At 44.7% G+C, this 22,377-nt stretch overlaps 1 protein-coding gene across 1 annotated transcript in view; it reads left to right on the top strand.

The window, feature by feature from the left end:
- Positions 1-22,377, top strand: part of LOC141074211 (uncharacterized) — a 166,605-nt gene that overhangs the window by 120,116 nt on the left and 24,112 nt on the right. The window lies entirely within an intron of this gene.

Here is a 22,377-nt window from a genome sequence, read left to right as displayed (position 1 = left end):
CGTTATATTCCAGACACGTGTTCATAACGCTTACAAATGCACATTTTGGTAAAATAAGAAGGCGCTAGGAATTATCACAAGCGACATTTAACCCTTAATGCGGACATTTCCAGTGATCACCTTGTACACTCAATTATGCACCATATCAGTGGTCTAAAGCTATAAAAAGACAATTTCAGAATGAGAAAAACGACTATATTGATGTGAATTTAGTCAATTTAGAGTATGTGATGAATGAATGAAATGGGGTACCACCGATCTCCTTCGTATCTGTAGAATGTGGGGGCCCTAGACATTTGTCAATTTGCTTTCTAGGGACATAATGGATTTGGAAAAGATAAAAAAAAGACATGCTCATAATTTAACTAAGCCAGAAATGGATGGGCTTCTTGAGCTTGAAAGGGACAACACTAGGGTCATTAAACCCTCAGATAAGGGAGGCAATGTAGTGGTGATGGATGTAGCGCAATATAAAAATATATGCTACTCACTACTAGATAGGTCTATGGGGTATGAAAGACTTGAGAATAACCCCACAAATGTCTTCCTAAATTATCTAAAAAAACTGGTGAATGAGGCTCATCAAGCAAAACTTATTAAAAATGAAAGGGATTTTTTAATTCCATCCCACCCGGTCGTTGCAACTTTCTACGCTTTACCTAAGGTCCATAAAGGTCTCTCCCCATTGAAAGGGAGACAGATTGAATCTGGAATAGGTAGCCTGACCCAAAATCTGGGACTCTATGTAGATAAAATTTTAAGACCATTTGTTATGTCATTAAGCTCCTATACCAGGGATACCACCGACCTTCTATTGAAACTTGACAACATCGAATTGGACACCGATATGATTTTGGGTTCAATAGATGTGGAAACCTTATATTCATCCATCCCCCATGAGAAAGGTTTGATGGCTGCGGACTATTACCTGAAAACTAGAGGCCTTCAATATGCTAAATATAACACTTTTGTCATGCAGGCCCTAAAGTTCTGTCTCATGAGGAACTATTTTATGTTTGATGGCAAGTACTTCCACCAGCTCAGGGGCACCGCGATGGGCAGCCCTTGTGCGCCCTCATACGCTAACCTGCTCCTGGGCTGGTGGGAGGAAAATGTCATTTTTGGTGAGCACATTGATGTAGCAGAGGGCAGAATTGTGCTTTGGCTCCACTACATCGATGATGTATTTGTAATATGGAAAGGTGATGAGAGTGGTTTTGAAAATTTTGTGAAAGGACTTAATACAAATGATATTGGCCTCAGTTTCACCTTTGAGGTCAATTCTAACAGATTACCCTTTCTGGATATAGTCATCGAGACTGCAGAAAATGGCCGCTTGGTTACCAAAACGTATAGGAAACCCACCTCCACGAACTCCCTCTTAAGATGGGAATCTAGCGATCCAGTCCCCCTAAAAAAAGGTATTCCTAAAGGGCAGTACATGCATATGAAAAGAAAGTGTACTAATCAGAGGGATTTTAAGAGACAGGCGGATAATCTCAGATCCCGTTTTCATGATCGGGGGTACCCGGATGATATTCTTAGGGGGGCCTATAAGACAACTGTGGCTAAGGAGAGAAAAGAACTACTTAGGCCAAATCAAAAAAACACTGAGGATAATACCATCAGATTCATCACCAGATTTTCTAATGGGGCCAATAACCTGAGAGCTATCATGGATCGACACTGGCCAATTTTATGCATGGATCAGGACCTCGTTGGTGTGATTTCAAAAAACGCACAAATCACCTACAGAAGGGGCCGTTCCTTAAAGGATAGGCTTGTCTGCAGCCATTTTACCCAGAAAATTTCACATGGCTCTACATGGCTAGGCACACAACCAAAAGGCTGCTATAGGTGTGGCAGCTGCAAGTATTGTACTTCCGTACAACAAAGCAGGGAATTTCAGAGCAACATTACAGGGAGAACCTACCCAGTCTGCCAGTTCATCAATTGCAGATCAATAGGAGTTGTTTATAAGATCACCTGCATATGTGGCCTGGAATACGTCGGCAAAACCAAGAGAGAGCTTAGGGTCAGGGTAGGAGAACATCACAGGGATATAATCAACAAACGTGACACACCAGTGGCCAACCACATCAATCAAACTCACAAGGGGGATGTAAAGGCTGTCAGTTTCATGGGTATAGAGAAGATCCCTCAAAATCAAAGAGGGGGTGATTGGGACAAACGTATCCTCCAGAGAGAGACCTATTGCATTTTTTCCCTACAAACCACACACCCAAAAGGACTTAATGAAATACTCTCCTTTTCTTCTTGTAGGGAGATTTTTATAGGGATATCTAAACTAGGGAGAGCCGTCGACGAGTGGGGGCGCCAATTGCGCAGGTTTCTAGGGTGCCAACCTCCGCGTGAGGTAGGGGTCATTTAGAGAGGGAGTAACAGGGTCAGACTTAGTGAGTACCCTTTCTATATTTCTACAGATACGAAGGAGATCGGTGGTACCCCACTTCATTCATTCATCACATACTCCAAATTGACTAAATTCACATCAATATAGTCATGTTTTCTCATTCTGAAATTGTCTTTTTATAGCTTTGGACCACTGATATGGTGCATAATTGAGTGTACAAGGTGATCACTGAAAATGTCCGCATTAAGGGTTAAATGTCGCTAGTGATAATTCCTAGCGCCTTCTTACTTTACCAAAATGTGCATTTGTAAGCATTATGAACACGTGTCTGGAAAATACTGAAGGTTGCACATTTGAATATTTGGTTTTGTACACGGTAAACCGCATGGTCACATGGCACTTAATGTGAATATGTAGCAGGTTGCCATGGACATTTGGGCGTCATGTGATTTTTTTCTCCTGTGACGCTATGTAGTTAAGTCCGGATGACTGACATTGCTGGAAACGCCCAGGAAGTGGGGCATGTGTACCGACAATGTCTGACCTGGATATGACGCGCAGTAATCTGCATATTACCCAGGAAGTGGGGCAAGCGATGTATGCAGTGCACAGCGTCTCACGCAAACCGGAAGTACCACCTATGGCAACCGGAAGCGGCGATAAGCCGCGGTACCCCGGGACTTATAAAAAGTAGGTTATTCAGAACGGGCGCGCTATGCCTTGGGATAACATGTCGGGATACCCCTGATGAGTCTAACAGAGACGAAACGCGTTGGGTGACATCTGTGGAGATCAGGTCGCTAATCTGTGCATCACTGAATGTGCTGAACCTGATCATTCCTATCTATCATGAGCACAAGATAAAGTTACAAATTGCCCCTGGGGCACAATGTATCAGAGCAAATTCCTCCAGCATACATTGTATTCTTATGCCCTCATGTCAGTCTTAATAATGAAACCGCTGTACTTAGCTATTGCTGGCTAAAGAAAGTGCACGAGTGTACATTTATATTGATATATGGTGGATTTTATACTGCTGAATTTATGGTCCAACATTTTGTTTGAAGGTTTATGGTTCTACAGTTGTGGCCAAAAGTATTGACACCCCTGCAATTCTGTCAGATAATACTCAGTTTCTTCCTGAAAATGATTACAAACACATTCTTTGGTATTATTATCTTCATTTAATTTGTCTTAAATGAAAAAACACAAAAAGAATTGTCCTAAAGCCAAATTGGATATAATTCCACACCAAACATAAAAAAGAGGGTGGACAAAAGTATTGGCACTGTTCGAAAAATCATGTGATGCTTCTCTAATTTGTGTAATTAACAGCACCTGTAACTTACCTGTGGCACCTAACAGTTGTTGGCAATAACTAAATCACACTTGCAGCCAGTTGACATGGATTAAAGTTGACTCAACCTCTGTCCTGTGTCCTTGTGTGTACCACATTGAGCATGGAGAAAAGAAAGAAGACCAAAGAACTGTCTGAGGACTTGAGAAACCAAATTGTGAGGAAGCATGAGCAATCTCAAGGCTACAAGTTCATCTCCAAAGACCTGAATGTTCCTGTGTCTACCATGCGCAGTGTCATCAAGAAGTTTAAAGCCCATGGCACTGTGGCTAACCTCCCTAGATGTGGACGGAAAAGAAAAATTGACAAGAGATTTCAAAGCAATATTGTGCGAATGTTGGATAAAGAACCTCAACTAACATCTAAGCAAGTTCAAGCTGCCCTGCAGTCCGAGGGTACAACAGTGTCAACCCGTACTATCCGTCGGCATCTGAATGAAAAGGGACTGTATGGTAGGAGACCCAGGAAGACCCCACTTCTTACCCTGAGACATAAAAAAGCCAGGCTGGAGTTTGCCAAAACTTACCTGAAAAAGCCTAAAACGTTTTGGAAGAATGTTCTCTGGTCAGATGAGACAAAAGTAGTGCTTTTTGGGCAAAGGCATCAACATAGAGTTTACAGGAGAAAAAAAGAGGCATTCAAAGAAAAGAACACGGTCCCTACAGTCAAACATGGCGGAGGTTCCCTGATGTTTTGGGGTTGCTTTGCTGCCTCTGGCACTGGACTGCTTGACCGTGTGCATGGCATTATGAAGTCTGAAGACTACCAACAAATTTTGCAGCATAATGTAGGGCCCAGTGTGAGAAAACTGGGTCTCCATCCGAGGACATGGGTCGTCCAGCAGGACAATGACCCAAAACACACTTCAAAAAGCACTAGAAAATGGTTTGAGAGAAAGCACTGGAGACTTCTAAGGTGGCCAGCAATGAGTCCAGACCTGAATCCCATAGAACACCTGTGGAGAGATCTAAAAATGTCAGTTTGGAGAAGGCACCCTTCAAATATCAGGGACCTGGAGCAGTTTGCCAAAGAAGAATGGTCTAAAATTCCAGCAGAGCATTGTAACAAACTCATTGATGGTTACCGGAAGCGGTTGGTCGCAGTTATTTTGGCTAAAGGTTGTGGAACCAAGGATTAGGCTGAGGGTGCCAATACTTTTGTCCGGCCCATTTTTGGAGTTTTCTGTGAAATGATCAATGTTTTGCTTTTTGCTTCATTCTCTTTTGTGTTTTTTCATTTAAGACAAATTAAATGAAGATAATAATACCAAAGAATTTGTGTTTGCAATAATTTTTAGGAATAAACTGAGTATTATCTGACAGAATTGCAGGGGTGTCAATACTTTTGACCACAACTGTAACAGAGACCTTACTATGTGGATGACCCACAGTTATTCTATAGATCCAGAAACTTGTATATATTGTGCCTTTATCCGATGAGACATATGGGCCATCATTATAACCATTTGCTGTCCTTTGCCATAGGACATTGAGGCGGTACACAACGGTCTGTTTTTATTAAGAGCACTTTACACTAGCACTGTTTTCACCTGTTTGCGTCTTGTATTGCATCAATTGTTGCTTTTAAAGGGTTAATTAAAAGTTATGTTTTATATACAATTTCTACCAATTTGCTACACCATACATCATGGATACCTATCATATGTAATACATTATGAATCAATATCTGCACTGCTAGCTGATCAGGGGAAAACTAACTAGGCAGGCTAATATGGGACAGAAAATTAGACACAGAAAGCGTGGTTACATACTAGCGATGCTGTCACAAAGGGAGAAGAGAAATGAGATGCTTCCAGGATACAGGCTGAGAGAAAATAGAGAACTGGAGGGAAAATGGGGGCTGAACTAACCATAATCCTTTGCAAAACTTACCAGATTGCCTTGCAACTTTCCCAGAATACATTGTGAACGGAGGGAAAAGATTCAGGAAGTGCAGCACACAATAACACTGCGGTTATGACTCTGGTCACTAGATGGAGCCAGAATCAATGAAAACATTAAATCTATGGAAGAAATTGAACATTCTGTATATTCACTAGTAATATCAGATAGACAATCAAAGATTATGAATTAAATGTTGGAGACAGAACATATGGAGTGTCCCTCTGTAGAAGCCACCTCCCAGCTGTCCATCAACCCCCCTGTAGCGTCTGGCACTGCCTCCTCCTGTGTTGGATCCCGGGTGGGGCCTGCGTTGTTCCAGCAGCTCTCGGGCATGCACAGTCCCCTGATCCCACCCCGCAGAATGTTATGAAGTATTCGCACTGCAGGGCTGGGAATCTTGCACCTGCGTATTGAAAAGCTTTAGCTTCCCCTCCCCCATCTCCCTCCTCCTGTTTCGTTTTCATCCTTTGGCAGTGTCTGATGAGCAGAGCTGTTCACTGGCAGTTATTATTATTATACATTTATACACTCACTGGCCACTTTATTAGGTACACCTGTCCAACTGTGTGTTAAGACTTAATTTCTAATCAGCCAATCACATGGCGGCAACTCAGTGCATTTAGGCATGTAGACATGGTCAAGACAATCTCCTGCAGTTCAAACCGAGCATCAGTATGGGGAAGAAAGGTGATTTGAGTGCCTTTGAACGTGGCATGATTGTTGGTGCCAGAAGGGCTGGTCTGAGTATTTCAGAAACTGCTGATCTACTGGGATTTTCACGCACAACCATCTCTAGGGTTTACAGAGAATGGTCCGAAAAAGAAAAAAAATCCAGTGAGCGGCAGTTCTGTGGCCGGAAATGCCTTGTTGATGCCAGAGGTCAGAGGAGAATGGGCATACTGGTTCGAGCTGATAGAAAGGCAACAGTGACTCAAATTGCCACCCGTTACAACCAAGGTAGGCAGAAGAGCATCTCTGAACGCACAGTGCGTCGAACTTTGAGGCAGATGGGCTACAGCAGCAGAAGACCACACTGGGTACCACTCCTCTCAGCTAAGAACAGGAAACTGAGGCTACAATTTGCACAAGCTCATCGAAATTGGACAGTAGAAGATTGGAAAAACCTTGCCTGGTCTGATGAGTCTCGATTTCTGCTGCGACATTCGGATGGTAGGGTCAGAATTTGGCGTAAACAACATGAAAGCATGGATCCATCCAGCCTTGTATCAACGGTTCAGGCTGGTGGTGGTGGTGTCATGGTGTGGGGAATTTTTTCTTGGCACTCTTTGGGCCCCTTGGTACCAATTGAGCATCGTTGCAACGCAACAGCCTACCTGAGTATTGTTGCTGACCATGTCCATCCCTTTATGACCACAATGTACCCAACATCTGATGGCTACTTTCAGCAGGATAATGCGCCATGTCATAAAGCTCGAATCATCTCAGATTGGTTTCTTGAACATGACAATGAGTTCACTGTACTCAAATGGCCTCCTCAGTCACCAGATCTCAATCCAATAGAGCATCTTTGGGATGTGGTGGAACGGGAGATTCGCATCAGGGATGTGCAGCCGACAAATCTGCGCCAACTGTGTGATGCCATCATGTCAATATGGTCCAAAATCTCTGAGGAATGCTTCCAGCACCTTGTTGAATCTCTGCCACGAAGAATTGAGGCAGTTCTGAAGGCAAAAGGGGGTCCAACCCGTTACTAGCATGGTGTACCTAATAAAGTGGCCAGTGAGTGTATAGCGCCATTTATTCCATGGCGCTTTACATGTGAAAAGGGGAAATATAGACAAGTACAATAAACGTATAAGACAAGGGACACACAAGTACAGAAGGAGAGGACCCTGCCCGCGAGGGCTCACAGTCTATAGGTCAGCTCATCATAAGGTGTGTCACAGTAAAAACCACTTACATTTTAATAAAATTGCAATATTGTATATATTATAAAGTCCCCTATTGGCTTCATAGTTCACCATCCCTCTATCTCTACCTCTATCTATTTTTCTATGTATTTATCCATCTATCTCTATCTATCCATCTACAGTATCTATCATCTAGCCATCCATCTATCATCTTTCTATCCATCTATCCATCTATCTATCATCTATCTATCCATCCATCCATCCATCATCTATCTTTCTATCCATCCATCTATTTATCATCTATCCATCTATCTATTATCTATCTATTTATCTACAATCTATTTATCTATCTGTCTATCTATTTATTATCTATTATTATCTATCTATTTATCCATCCATCTATTTATCTACAATCTATCTATCATCTATCCATCTATCTATCCATCAATCTATCTCTCTATGTTTCTATCCCTCCATCTGTCTATCTATTCATCTATCTATTTATATATCTATTATCTATCTATCTAAATAGATAGATGGATAGATAGATGATAGATAAATAGATGCATAGATTAATAGATAAATAGATGGATAGAAAGATGATAGATAGATGGATAGATGATAGATAAATAGATTGTAGATAAATAGATATTCTATGTTTGGCATGGCAAAAAAGCCCCATTAAGTTCAACAATGCCACGATCTCAATCTTTCTGGATTTCTCTATGGAACTTCAGAATCATCGGGCACAGTTCATGGAAATCAAGAAACCACTTAGAGAAAAGAACGTTATGCATTCAATGATTTATCCAGCTCGGCTCCGGGTTGTCCACGAAGGTTCTTCCATGTTTTTTACGGATCCAGAAGACGCAGCTGAATGGCTGCGGTCCCATAAGGGGTCTATTACAAAGGAATCCTAATATACCCACTTTCAAGCAGAATTCTTCTACTAATGGTTTGATTGGAGCTTTTTCCGCAGGCGTCCAGTTTACCAACAATACCGGACGCTGAATTCATTGATATCCCTTTGTTTGTTTTATGATGGGAGCGCGGGACTTTGCTCCTATATTGTTTGGTTCTTACTCTGTTTTTTCTCTCACATAGATTTTATTTGTTATTTATGTAGAAGTCGCAGTCAACAGCAATCTCATTTTCTGTGTGATGTCTCTAAATTTTATTCAAGTAATACTGTGCGCCATATCCAGATGAGTAAGCATGGGGTCTGAAATAATATGCATGACCTGGAATGTGAGGGGTATTAAAACCCCCCTGTCACGATCCCACCTGGTACCACCAATATGTCACGGACCAGGGGGATGTGACCTTTGGCGGCACACTGCTATCACAGGCACAGGGGGCTTATCTTAGTTATCCCACCCCTGGCACCATGTGATAAAAAAAAGCAAGCTAGTCTTGCCCTAACAATTTACTGCAGGGGAGTTTATTTTAGTTGTCCCACCGCTGCCACAATATGTTACAAGCTGTCGGGATTTATGTATACCCCACTTTCCAGTTCCCCTTTGGAACTTGCAGCTCTCCGGTGCCCCTCTTACCCTCAGGTCAGTCAGGGAACTACACCTGGGATAACTGGTCGCCGGACGGGCCACGCACTGTGGACTGGCTGTTAGGCGCGCTGCAGCGAGGGAATTATAAATGCTCTGGCCGCAGCCCCACAAAAGCTTATAAAACCCCTTCCGTCGCTGCCAGCTAGCCCACCCAGCCAAAACATACTTCGCTGCCACCAGCTTCAGATTTCTCTGATTAATATTTACATTTTTAAAATTAATAGAGGAGTTCGAAGCAAACCCGAATCAGTAGCGTAATTAGCTTATAGGCGCATGAATTCATCACAGAGCAAAGAGACTGAACTAATAAATTTTATAGTTTATTCCCAAAAGATGGGCAGTGTTCACAGAAGATAAAAAAATGTAACAATCTGAGACAATTAAAATATGTACAATGCAAATACAAAATAAAAGGGGTTTAAAATCTGAAGATCAACTTACATATTGCTTAGATCATCTTTAGGCAAACCATGCGGGGAGGCGGAGCCAGACGTCACCATGCATTTGAGATCCTATTGGCATGGAAGCCCAGGCTAGAATGAATAGGGGGGCTCAGTTGCAGACTTATACATCTGGGCTTGTGACATCATGAAAGGGGCTGAGTTACTACCGTCCTCCCCTTTCTTAAAGCTGCAGATTTTGGTTCTGAAAATTATAATAGCCATAACTGGGCTTGGGAACCTAGCAGGGTATCCCCAGACACATCATTCATCTTCTTTTGAAATTAGCTTTCCAATGAGTCCACACACTGGCTGTCTATTTGCCTCCGTCCCAAAGAAATCCATTTCTCAGGTTCTGTTGGGGCTAAAACTTAGCAAGAACCACCGTAGTGAAGCCGGATCGGAGCACGTTCCCATATGCTATTTTCATATTTGTAGCACAGACTGCCGTCGCATTATGGCTTCTCTAATATCTCCCACTCAGAGCATTCCTTAGCTGGGGAGGGGGGAAGAGCAGGAAGGGTGAGGAAAGGATGTAGAGTTACAGCCTGTGAGTGAGCAGAAATCTGAAGGGCTGACAGGCAAAAATCTCCCCTGGGCAGGGGGAATGTGAGGGGGGTCACATCTGCAGCGTGTGACAGCCATGGATTGTTCTGGTCAGTGTAGTGAATGGAAGATTCTGCAATGTGATAATCAGGGGAATCTTATGTCATATCTTACACTATCATTACATCCCCGGAAGAAAATCAAGGTATTTTCACAGATTAGGCAATATCACCCTCACATTGTGGCCTTGGTGGAGACGCACCTGACCAGGGATACAGCTCAGTGCGTACAGAAACCATGGGTACAATGTTTCATCCACGCATTTCATACTAGTTACTCGAAAGGGGTTTCATTATTGATACATAGAGATGTTAGGTGTGAGGCCAGGGAGGCCCAGAGGGATCCTGAGGGTCATTTTGTCTTCGTATATGCACTGATTAATTCTAGGGAATATGTCATATTGTGTGTTTATATCCCCCTGGCTAATACTGTGCCTTGCGAAAGTATTAGGCCCCCTGGAAATTTTCAACCTTTTCCCACATATCATGCTTCAAACATAAAGATACCAAATGTAAATTTTTGGTGAAGAATCAACAAGTGGAACACAATTGTGAAGTTGAACGAAATTTATTGGTTATTTTAAATTTTTGTGGAAAGTCAAAAACTGAAAAGTGGGGCGTACAATATTATTCGGCCCCTTTACTTTCAGTGCTGCAAACTCACTCCAGAAGTTCAGTGTGGATCTCTGAATGATCCAATGTTGTCCTAAATGACTAATGATGATAAATATAATCCACCTGTGTGTAATCAAGTCTACGCAAAAATGCACCTGCTCTGTGATAGTTTCAGGGTTCTGTTTGAAGCACCGAGAGCATGATGAAGACCAAGGAACACAACAGGCAGGTCCGTGATACTGTTGTGGAGAAGTTTAAAGCTGGATTTAGATACAAAATGATTTCCAAAACTTTAAACATCCCAAGGAGCACTGTGCAAGCGATCATATTGAAATGGAAGGAGTATCATACCACTGCAAATCTACCAAGACCCGGCCGTCCCTCTAAACTTTCATCTCAAACAAGGAGAAGACTGATCAGAGATGCAGCCAAGAGGCCCATGATCACTCTGGATGAACTGCAGAGATCTACAGCTGAGGTGGGACAGTTTGTCCATAGGACAACAATCAGTCGTACACTGCACAAATCTGGCCTTTATGGAAGAGTGGCAAGAGGAAAGCCTTTTCTCAAAGATATCCATAAAAAGTGTTGTTTAAAGTTTGCAACAAGCCACCTGGGAGACACACCAAACATGTGGAAGAAGGTGCTCTGGTCAGATGAAACCAAAATCGAACTTTTTGGCAACAATACCAAGCGATATGTTTGGAGTAAAGGCAACACATCTCATCACCCTGAACACACCATCCCCACTGCCAAACATGGTGGTGGCAGCATCATAGTTTGGGCCTGCTTTTCTTCAGCAGGGACAGGGAAGATAGTTAAAATTGATGGGAAGATGGATGGAGCCAAATACAGGACCATTCTTGAAGAAAACCTGTTGGAGTCTGCAAAAGACCTGAGACTGGGACAGAGATTTGTCTTCCAACAAGACAATGATCCCAAACATAAAGCAAAATCTACAATGGAATGGTTCACAAATAAAGGTATCCAGGTGTTAGAATGGCAGTCAAAGTCCAGACCTGAATCCAATCGAGAATCTGTGGAAAGCGCTGAAAACTGCTGTTCACAAACGATCTCCATCAAATCTCACTGAGCTCGAGCTGTTTGCTAAGGAAGAGTGGGCAAGAATTTCAGTCTCTCGATGTACAAAGCTGATAGAGACATACCCCAAGCGATGTGCAGCTGTAATCGCAGAAAAAGGTGGCGCAACAAAGTATTAAGTTAAAGGGGCCGATTAATATTGCATGCCAAACTTTTCAGTTTTTGAATCTCCACAAAAATTTAAAATAACCAATAAATTTTGTTCAACTTCACAATTGTGTCCCACTTGTTGTTGATTCTTCACCAAAAATTTTCATTTGGTATCTTTATGTTTGAAGCATGATATGTGGGAAAAGGCTGAAAAGTTCCAGGGGGCTGAATACTTTCGCAAGGCACTGTACGTCAATTCTCCAGATGGCGATGAGTTTCGCCCTGAATTATTCAGATGCAGATGTCATCTGCATGGGAGACTTTAATTTAGTCATGAACAATTGTCTTGACAGACTGAGATTGGGTGGTGGGTTACCTGGGGAGCCTCCCTCTCCAGCTCCATCCCAACTGTCACAGTTCATGGAGGGTAGTGGATGGTTGGATTTGTGGAGGGTGCATCACCCTGAGGCGAAGGAGTATACTTGTCACTCATCCACTAGGCGCTCTCTGTCATGCATAGATTATATATTTAGATCCAGTGGTCTGGCGATGTGGGTGGATAATATAGAGCATGGCAGTAGTGGGGTCTCAGATCACAGCCCGGTTATTCTTAGGCTACTTTCACACATCAGTTTTTTGCCGTCAGGCAGGATCCGGCTATTTTTAGAAAAAAAGGATCCGGCATAAATTTTGGAGAACTGTAGAAACGGATCCGTTTTTCTGCCGGATCCGTCTAGCAGGTTATATCTGTTTCCTGGGGGCTGGCCAATTGGATCTGAGCATGCGCAGACTTAAAAAAACGGATCCGGTGGCTGGATCCGTCTTTTTCTGGATCCGGCGCATTCCGGCACCCATAGACTTTCATTGTAGCAAAAAGCCGTAAGCGTCGGATCCGGCGCTTCCGGCTTTTTCGCCGGAGACAAAAAACGTTACAGTAGCCGTTTTTTCCAGACGCCGGAATGAGACAAGTAGCCGGATCCGGCAAAAAACGGATGAAACGCAATGCCATTCGGCACGATCCGGCGCTAATGCAAGTCAATGGGGAAAAACTGGATCCGGCATTGCATTTCGCCGGATCCGGTTTTACAAAAAAAAGCCAGATCGCGCCTGACGGCAAAAAACTGATGTGTGACAGAGGCCTTGAACTTAAATATGGGCAACTAACTAATGGGATAGTCTGGAAGCTGAACCCTTTCTGGCTGAAATGAATAGGATCTTCCGATAGAACAATTGATCAGTTGCATTGCTTCATCTCGTCCCACCCAGAACCTCAGAATGTCAATTTATTTTGGGATACCCTTAAGGCATATTTGAGGGGTTGTTTATCCTCTACGATTTCTTATATCAAACGGGTAACCTCGAGGGAGGATGATGAGATGGAGCGACGATTGAAAGATTCGGAGGCTGCATACATATCTAATCAGACTAACGGCAATAGTGTCAAGTGGCTAGCTGCTCAGAGGTTATACACCCAATACATAGACACTAAGTCTAACCATAAGCTATTCTTTACCCGTCAGTCCTATTTTGAATTAGGAAACCAGGCAAGTAAATTGTTGGCCTTTCTGGTGCGCCAACACAGTACCTCTAATACAATCAGGGCCGTATTTAGAGTTTGTGCTGCCCTAGGCACTTTTCGTGCTGCCTCCCCCCATTGGCGAGTATGATTAATGCAGACACTGTCGTCATTGACTTAGGCTACTTGCACATCAGCGATTTTTGCCATTGGCGGCAGATCCAACAGTTTTTCCGCATCTGCCACGTAACGGATCACTTACGGCAACACTGCATTCGGCCTCATTATTCCCTATGCGACTTGCGGACATGTGCAGCATTTGCGGTTTTGCCGTGATCCCGCAAATCCGGTACTTGCAGCAACGGAAAAAAAATGCTGCTAGCAGTGTTTTTTTTTGTCTCACCGCAAGTGCAAAACCGCAAGTGCTGCACATGTTCGCAAGTCCCATAGGGAATGAGTAAGGGGTCTGAATCTATGTGTATGCCCATGTAGCTCTTTCACAGACAATTCCAGCAATATTTTTACATGTTCAGTCCATTCAAACTGTGTGCTCGCCAATGCTGATGAGAGACCATCGGGGCACAGAGCCTTGACACTCGGATTAGACTCTGACAGAGTTTGATCCAAGAATATTTGTATAATTGGCCCGATTCTGTCACATGAAGAATCAATGGCCGTGGGACCTCGTGCTCCACATGGCTTCTGAGCAGGGCTGTGGAGTCGGTAAGCCAAACCTGCAACTCCGACTCCGACTCCTCAATTTCTCTTACACCGACTCCAACTCCGACTCCACGACTCCGACTCCGACTCCCACACATATTGCTTATATTTAAGTGAAAAATTTATTGTAGTACAATGTGAACCTCAGACATTTAATCATTTTTATGATCCAATAATCAAGATATTTAGATAGAACAGAATATATATTGGTGTACTACCCGGTTTTCATTCTTTTTGGTACAGATACGATATGGATAGACAGATATGGATAAATGGATAGATAGAGCAGATTTCTAATCTGCTTTTGCTATTGAAAACATTATCTATGAGCTCAAAAACCTTTCAGGTGATGCGGTTTTTTAAAAAGATGATCAGCTTTTGCAGCTGAAAAACGTATCCTCAAAAAACACAGGAAAAACGCTGTGTGTGAATGTAGCCTTAGATCAGGAATAGAACAGCCATTTATAGGACATTTCATAACTTTCCCAAACTCCTATGAAAAAATATTCAGCACATCCTGCATTGAATTACTGTACCCAATTTATTATATATTTTAGGAGTCGGAGTCGGTCCATTTTATACCGACTCCAACTCCGACTCCGACTCCACCAAAATGAGCACCGACTCCGACTCCGACTCCACGACTCCGACTCCACCAAAATGAGCACCGACTCCGACTCCGACTCCACGACTCCGACTCCGACTCCACAGCCCTGCTTCTGAGAGAGTTTCCCAGCACTGGTCCATCCCACACTCTGTCTTCTCAGACAGGAGATATGCAGGACTATAGTGAGGATTAGTTTTATATTTGCTACGGTTCCCCCACATTATTGGATAATGTTTGGATATGGCCCATTGGAGTCAGCGATATGGATGATAGATATGATGCTCCACAGATTACAGAGGAATCACTCACCGCTTCACAGGTAACCAAACATGGCCGCATGTCCTCATTTTAAAGGACAATGTACAGAATGTGATAATGCACGTGTGCCCAAACACCGACACAACGGAGGAAAATAGAGACCCCAGTGATAAAGATGTGACTGGCGTGCTAATCATGTACGATCCCAGCATGCTGAAGGTCATAAATTATTATGCTGCACAGATCTGGTAGGAGACTCATCTGTAGCTGTAATTAGGGAATATCCATCATGATTGCGAAGGAAGCAGCATAACGAAATATACTTAATAAAGTGGGCTCCAGCCTGGGAGAAGTCGGAGAAAAAAAATCCTCAATCTTCTCTATTCTGTCAGTCTATGGAAATCGGACTGCACTCAGATGTCATATAAGTGCAGAATGATGGTTTCCACAGACTCACTGACTTGCATGGCCAAGTGTGATCCAAATATTGGATTAGACTCAGGCATGCATCTATTTTTCCCTTCAGTCGGAGGAAAAAGTCGGACATGTGCCCAGCATCAAAGAATAACATTGGTCCGAGTATAATCCAATGTTTTGTCGGGGATCACACGTAGACCAAAGTACGGCCATGTATGGGTCCTTATGCTGTAAAATGTAAGCCTTAATATCTTTTTTTTGCCCCCCGGCGCTCACTTATCTCCGGCCGCTCATTCTGCCCCTGCCCCCTCATTCCCAACCAGCACTCATTCTCCCCCCGGCCGCTCATTCCCCCCAGCGCTCATTCTCCCCCCAGCCACTCATTCTCCCCAGCGCTCATTCTCCCCCCAGCCACTCATTTTCCCCCCGGCCGCTCATTCTGCCCCTTGCCGCTCATTCCCGCACAGCCGCTCATTCCCCCGGCTGCTTATTCCCCCCAGCTGCTCATTCTCCCCCTGTCCGATCATTCTCCCCCCATCCGCTAATTGCCCCCAGCACTCATTCTCCCCCGGCCGCTCATCCTCCCCCGGATCATTTGGACGTTCTCCCCCCGCCTCATTTGGACATTCCCCATGCCCCGCCACTCATTCCCCTGGCTCATTCCCTACTGCCCTGCCCCTCATTCTGAACCCAGCTCACCTGAGTCGTGGCGCGGTCCGGTCTCTGCTCCTGCTGCATGTGTATGTATGCTTTGTTACTGTCTAGCCAGGCGTCGCCGGTATCTTCTAGTTCTTCCTGTGTGTGAGCGCGCGGTCACGTTGTACCGCTCATTAAGGTCATGAATATGGGCACCATGCCCATGAGAGTGGAGTGGCATCCATATTCATGACCTTAATGAGCGGTACCACATGTGACCGCGTGCTTGCACAGGAAGAAGATATCGGCGCTGGACCATTGGAGCTGCAGCAGGAGGTGGTGATTATAATGGGGGGTGTTGAGGGAAGGAAGTGGAGGGCCGATCCCGAACTTAAAAAAAAAAAAAAAAAAAATCCTTGCTCAGGTGCCGCCCCCCGCAGAGTCCCCGCCCTAGGCTCGTGCCCTCAAGTGCCTAGTGGCAAATACTGGTTAGGAGCTGTCCTATCTGAAGTGCAGCAGGGTAAGGAGAAAGTCATTGCTTATGCCAGTCGGAAGCTTCGTCCTACAGAGAGGAACCCTACCAACTATAGCTCTTTCAAGCTAGAAATCTTGGCTATCGTCTGGGCAGTGACCGAGAGGTTCAAGCACTATTTGGCCTCGACTAAATTTACCATCTATACGGACAACAATCCGTTAACCCATCTGGAGACCGCCAGGCTTGGCACCTTGGAACAAAGATGGATGGCTCAGTTGTCCAATTATGAGTTCGGCATTAAATACCGAGCTGGCACTAAAAACACCAATGCCGATGCTTTGTCCCGTATGCCAAATGCTCCTGATCCAGCAGAAGATCTAGAAGACCTGGAAGAAATAGAGATGCCGGCATTCCACCGCCACGGTGCCTCCCAAGACTCTAACCACGTGACAGGGAGAAGTCTTGAAATTCACGAAGTTTCCCTTAATCCACTACCTCACCATGGTTGGGCAGAGACGCAGAGCAGTGACCCGCCTATATGTACGGTCAAAGAACTCCTTGGAGAAGCAGATTCATCTCCAGCTCCTGATGCGCCTGCGGATGTCCAAAAGTTGTGGAAAGAGAGAAAGAAGCTGTTCCTTTTTGAAGGCAAGTTAATCCGAAGAGCTATTAACCCACACACACATGAACTGGTCTGGCAGATTGTGGTCCCCAGAAAAGATGTGCCTATGGTTTTGGAAGCTTACCACAATCAAGTGGGACACTTTGGTTGAAAAAAGCTGGAAGTAGTCATCCGCGACCGCTTCTTCTGGACAGGTATGAGATGGTCTATTGAACAGTGGTGTAGGGAATGTGGCCCATGTAATCTCAGAAGAAAGAATTCTGCCAATCAAAGGGCCCCCTGGCAGCCCATCATCACTAAACAGCCTTTGGAACTGGTGGCCTTAGGCCATGTGCAACTAACCCCAAGCCGATCAGGGTATACCTATGCCTTAACGATAGTGGATCACTATTCCCATTTCCTAGTGGTCGTTCTGGTGAAAGACCAAACAGCAAGAACAGCTGCTAAGGCATTCCAGGAATATTTCTGCAGACCCCATGGCTACCCAGATCAAATGCTGACAGACAGATGTCCAGCCTTCGAAGCAGAGGTCTTCCAAGAATTTTGCTCCCTCCATGGATATAAAAAGATCAGAACTACACCATACCATCCACAAGGCAATGGTCTTTGTGAAAAACTGAACCATCTGGTAATCAAGTTACTGCAGATCCTACCACTGAAAGAAAGGAACCAATGGCCTGAGAAATTACCTGATTTGATTGAAATGTACAACCATATCCCAACCAGTACAACAGGATATGCCCCAGCTTACTTGATGCGTGCACGTTCAGGTAAACTGCCCATTGACCTGGAAATGGGAGTCCTAACTCCTGAAAGCATATCCAGCCAATTGGACACTGATTGGAACACAGAAAGACAACTGCAGTATCAAAAAGTTCAGCAATGTGTAGAGGAAAGTCTTGCTCAAGCCAGGCTAAAACAGGAAAGGAACTTTAATAGACATGCTGTGGCAACCCCCTTACCAACAGGAGAACAAGTGCTAAAGAAAAAGAGAAGAAACCACAAGTTTAGATGACCAATGGGAGGCTCAGCCTTACACTATTCAACCATCTAGTTATGACAACAGCAAAGTGTGCACCATCTCCAAAGACGGCAGAAAAACGTGTACTACCGTATCCAGAGACAATCTGAAAGTATGTCCAGCACAATTGCATGAAAGAGTTGAGGCTATGGAAGACTCTCAGCTAAAAGAAAAGACTGATACAAAGATTTGCACTGTTCTAGGTGAATTCCCTAGTTCTTGGCTACAAGTTAACAACGCAGTGGTAGTTCCAGTGATGGTGTTCCCACAAAGGTCTTTACCAGAGACACCAAGTTGTTCTGGAAGCGACGAATCGCTAATGCCAACCATTAACACTGTGCATGAGGAAGAATCAGAAAACTTGCCCACAGTCAGCAGTGAACCTGTTGTACCCATGGTAGGTTCAAAGAGTCATAGGAAGTCGTCTAGTATTCCTATCTTGCGCAGATCACAGCATAGCACACAGGGCCAAACCCCTGGAAAAAGAATGTAAGGGCGCACTGCACTGTTTTTGTTGCATTAACACAGGGCCAAACCCCTTCTCGCTATAGAAATGATTTGTAAAATAGTCTAAGATTAATAAATTAGTTTTGAGTTGTACTTACATTGAACTTTGCCTTAGGAAACGTTACTAAAAATGTTAAAGAAATTGTGCCCACAAGGACTAATGTGAGATTTCATTAGTTATTATGCCTTTTCTACTACAAGAACTCTTGTAAAGACTCAAACTTGAGAAGAAAAACTGTTCATCGTGCCTTGGCAGGAAGCCATCTAAAAGAGCCAGTGCAGTGAATTTCATATTGGTCTGTGTGCCCTGCAGCTGCACTCAGGGACGATCCAACCAATCAGAAGTGGTTTTGGGCTGTAATCCACAACTCAACTCAGGTTAAGTGTTGTCATTTTGTTATATGCTTATGTTCCTTGTGTAGCCCGAGGATGTGCTACCTTTATCTAGGGGGGAATGTGGTGCCCTACATCTTTACAGCCACAAAAGGGTTAAATATGTACTGTTTTGCATGTGTTTTTTGAGCAATGTGAGTTATGCTTTCTCTGCTAGAGACCACAACACACACACACAATTTACCTCACTCGCTTACTTGTCTGAAGCTTAGAGCTTTGCAGACATACCCTAACTGGGAAGAGTCGAGAGTTGTTGTTTTGAGTAGTGAAGAAAAAGGAAAGATGGAGAAAGCTACTGGAGCCATGACATGCGCTTCATCCAGGAGCAAAGCTAAGAAGAATCAGGGAGTCAACCCCTAGGCCATCCATGCTTTAGAGCAGGATGGTAAGCTGAGAGACTGTGAGTTTATACAACCAACAGCAGAGTGTTTTCCCCTGGAAAGACTGCAGCAAACTAGGATAAGTGAAGGATTGTGCAAGAAGGAACTCGAGCTTCACACAGGATCCAAGCTGCAAGTTGCCAGAGGAGGAATACACAGTGAGCAGTGGCTACACTGGCAGTTCTAGGCTCTGGGAAGCCATGGTCCCAGAAGGGATTAGAATAGCAGGAAGTTAACACTGAGTCACAGCAGAGTGAAGGATAACTCCCATTCTGCAGAGCAGACTGTAACCTGGTGAGAGTTGTAATATCTCCTCTGAACTGCACCTGAACTACAGTAAATGATAAAGTGACTTTCCTTGTCTCCTGCCTTATTACTCCGTGCCTTCTACTTCCATCACAGTCTCTGGGGGTCAGCCCTGGTTGCAGAAGGTTAAACATCTGCACTGCCATCACCATCTACTCCCCCAGGGATCATCTGCAGTAATGGCTATACTACAGTCGACCACTCCAACTGGCGTCGCAAATCACTACATAAACTTTATCCCTAATCAATACTCTCCTTTTACATGACCGCCTGGGGCCACGGACCGGGTTACTGCCACTGTGACACATCCCTTTAAGATGACCGGCCCGGTACCGAGTATCCCATGGCCTCTGGGGTGCGTCACCAGTAGCAGAAAATACAGCCGGAAACTGCTGCTCCTGGTCAGTAGACAGGTGTGTGTCCTGAGCCGGGGCGTTGCCAGACTCCCAGGAGGGAGAATATCTGCTGCTACGGAATAAGGACTTAAGGGCCATAACACGGGCCCCAGGACTTCGGAAGGGCCCCTCGTTGAAGGGACTATAAGCGTCCAGATCCCAGTGAGTGGACTACTGCTACTACAGCTGTTGTGGCTCAGCTATGGGTAGAGTCAAGGAGAGAGCAGGAAGCCAGCGTTGTATTATTTTTTTTTTACTTCTTTATCAACGTTTATTAAAAGTTTTTCCCTGTTGGACAGCAGCCGTGTTCTTGGATTTACTTGCCTGGAGTAACTGTGGTCGGAGGGAGAAAAGGTAACCCATGGGAAGAAGTCCTGTGCTAGTCCTGTCTATTTATGTACAAGGGGCCGGTTGTGCTCGCTGACCGTTTGTTCAGTGGACTCTGTCTGTGGGCTCTGCCCTTAATAAATAACTCAGCCATAACTACCCCCCTCATACCACCTTGTTACACATATCTGAGAAATGGAGGCCTACAACATTTTTACAAGCTTTTCAGCAGGTTTACACATCACAGAAATGTTCACAGACCATGAAGTGCTGTATGTCTGAGAAATGGAGAACTACACATTTTTGAAAAGCTTTTAAGCAGTTATAGAGATCACAGAAATTTACTGCACACTGCAGAATAGTGTATGGCTGAGAAATGCATCCTATGAAAGTGTTGCAATGAAAAGGACCTCAAAGCACATAAATCAAAGTGTATTCTATTTTTTGATCCCCCACAAACAATGAAGCTATATATTTGCCAACAGACTGTACAGGTCTAATCCCTGTCTACAGACTTTATTCTGTCACTCTTCCTGCTCCTGTGACTCTCTCTCCCTCCCTAGGCTAAATGCAGATTGTATGTGCTGCAAACACTTAGCCTTTAGAAGGGCTGTTAGTATGATGGATCAGCTTTAGCACCAGTATCGGCACTACAGGCCTCTGATGCTCTATACTATACACACATGCCTAGACCAGCACTCTCTCCCTCCAATACGATGTGTCACAGAGCTGTGCAATGGCGTCAGTGTGCCGAGTCTGGCGGCATCTGTCCATTAATAACCTCTGATCATGTTACACGGCCAGTCAATAGCTTCTTCCGCTAATGCGAAACGTGTGTTGGGGTGGAGGAGGCTGCGCCATTCATTGCCAGCACAGTCTTTTATGTTTTTTTTCTCACAGGTATAGTGTTAGGGCTGGCGGAATGCACCAAATAATAAAATAATAGTAAGGTGCATTCGCAGCCCGGGGTTCACCGTGCAGGGGAGGTAAGCTGCTGCTTAGTAATGGCGGAAGTATAAAGCGGTGTGGAAAAGGTCACACGTGGGTTAACATCACCCAGTGTGAACAGAAGTGAACTCTGTTTAACTCACAGAGCCGCGCCACCGCTGAACATAAATGCTCACAGAGCCCGGCCACGAAGCGCACAGAAAATGGTCACAGAACTCTGCCCCTAGGTACACGGGGTCAGAGTCCCTCTAGACCTTCTGAGCGTGCGGCGTCGCACCTGCGGATGCCACTATAGACGCTGACTATGGAGTATCAAGCACGTGCACCGTTGCGTGCCGAGCCACCGGACGACACTGGTGCCTGTCTCAGACTCTGTCCTACCTGCACCTAAGCCTGGGCGCTTAGCAGGTTAGGCTGCACAACACATGCGTACCAAGGGTAGGGGTTTTCAATGAGTCATTCACCAGAGACATTGATACATGCATACAACACTCACTCCTCATAGTCTGATAATGCAGTCTATACTAGCGCATGGCCGAACCTTTTATAGCAGCGTCCTTCCGGGACCTTCCTGACCTTTCTGATGGTCCCATCCGAGCTGGAGAAGGACCTGAGCATGTGACCTCCGATCTCCAATGAGAGATCATCCCACGGGCATGCTCAGTGGACCGAAAGGAGGACTTAGTCCCTGGAGTAGCTCGCTGCTGACCAGCATGCGTTGCTATAGCTGGACCAGAGGGGGCAGTAGCAACCAAGCCCACAGAGCAAGTCTGAGCAGAGCGCCTGGAGCGACGAGTCTGCTGAGCAGCCTCCTCTGCGGCTGGAGAGGAATGGGAGACTGCTGAATGCAAGGCTCGGGAATCCTGCTGTGCAGCGACAGGAATTTCTTTAAGCTTTCTGATTTCGGCATTAATAGGATAAGTTTCT

The sequence above is a fragment of the Dendrobates tinctorius genome, unplaced genomic scaffold (assembly GCF_039654945.1).
Source record: "Dendrobates tinctorius isolate UK_male_01 unplaced genomic scaffold, ASM3965494v1 ptg000014l, whole genome shotgun sequence".
NCBI lineage: Eukaryota > Metazoa > Chordata > Amphibia > Anura > Dendrobatidae > Dendrobates > Dendrobates tinctorius.
This window is presented reverse-complemented; position numbering and strand designations above follow the sequence as displayed.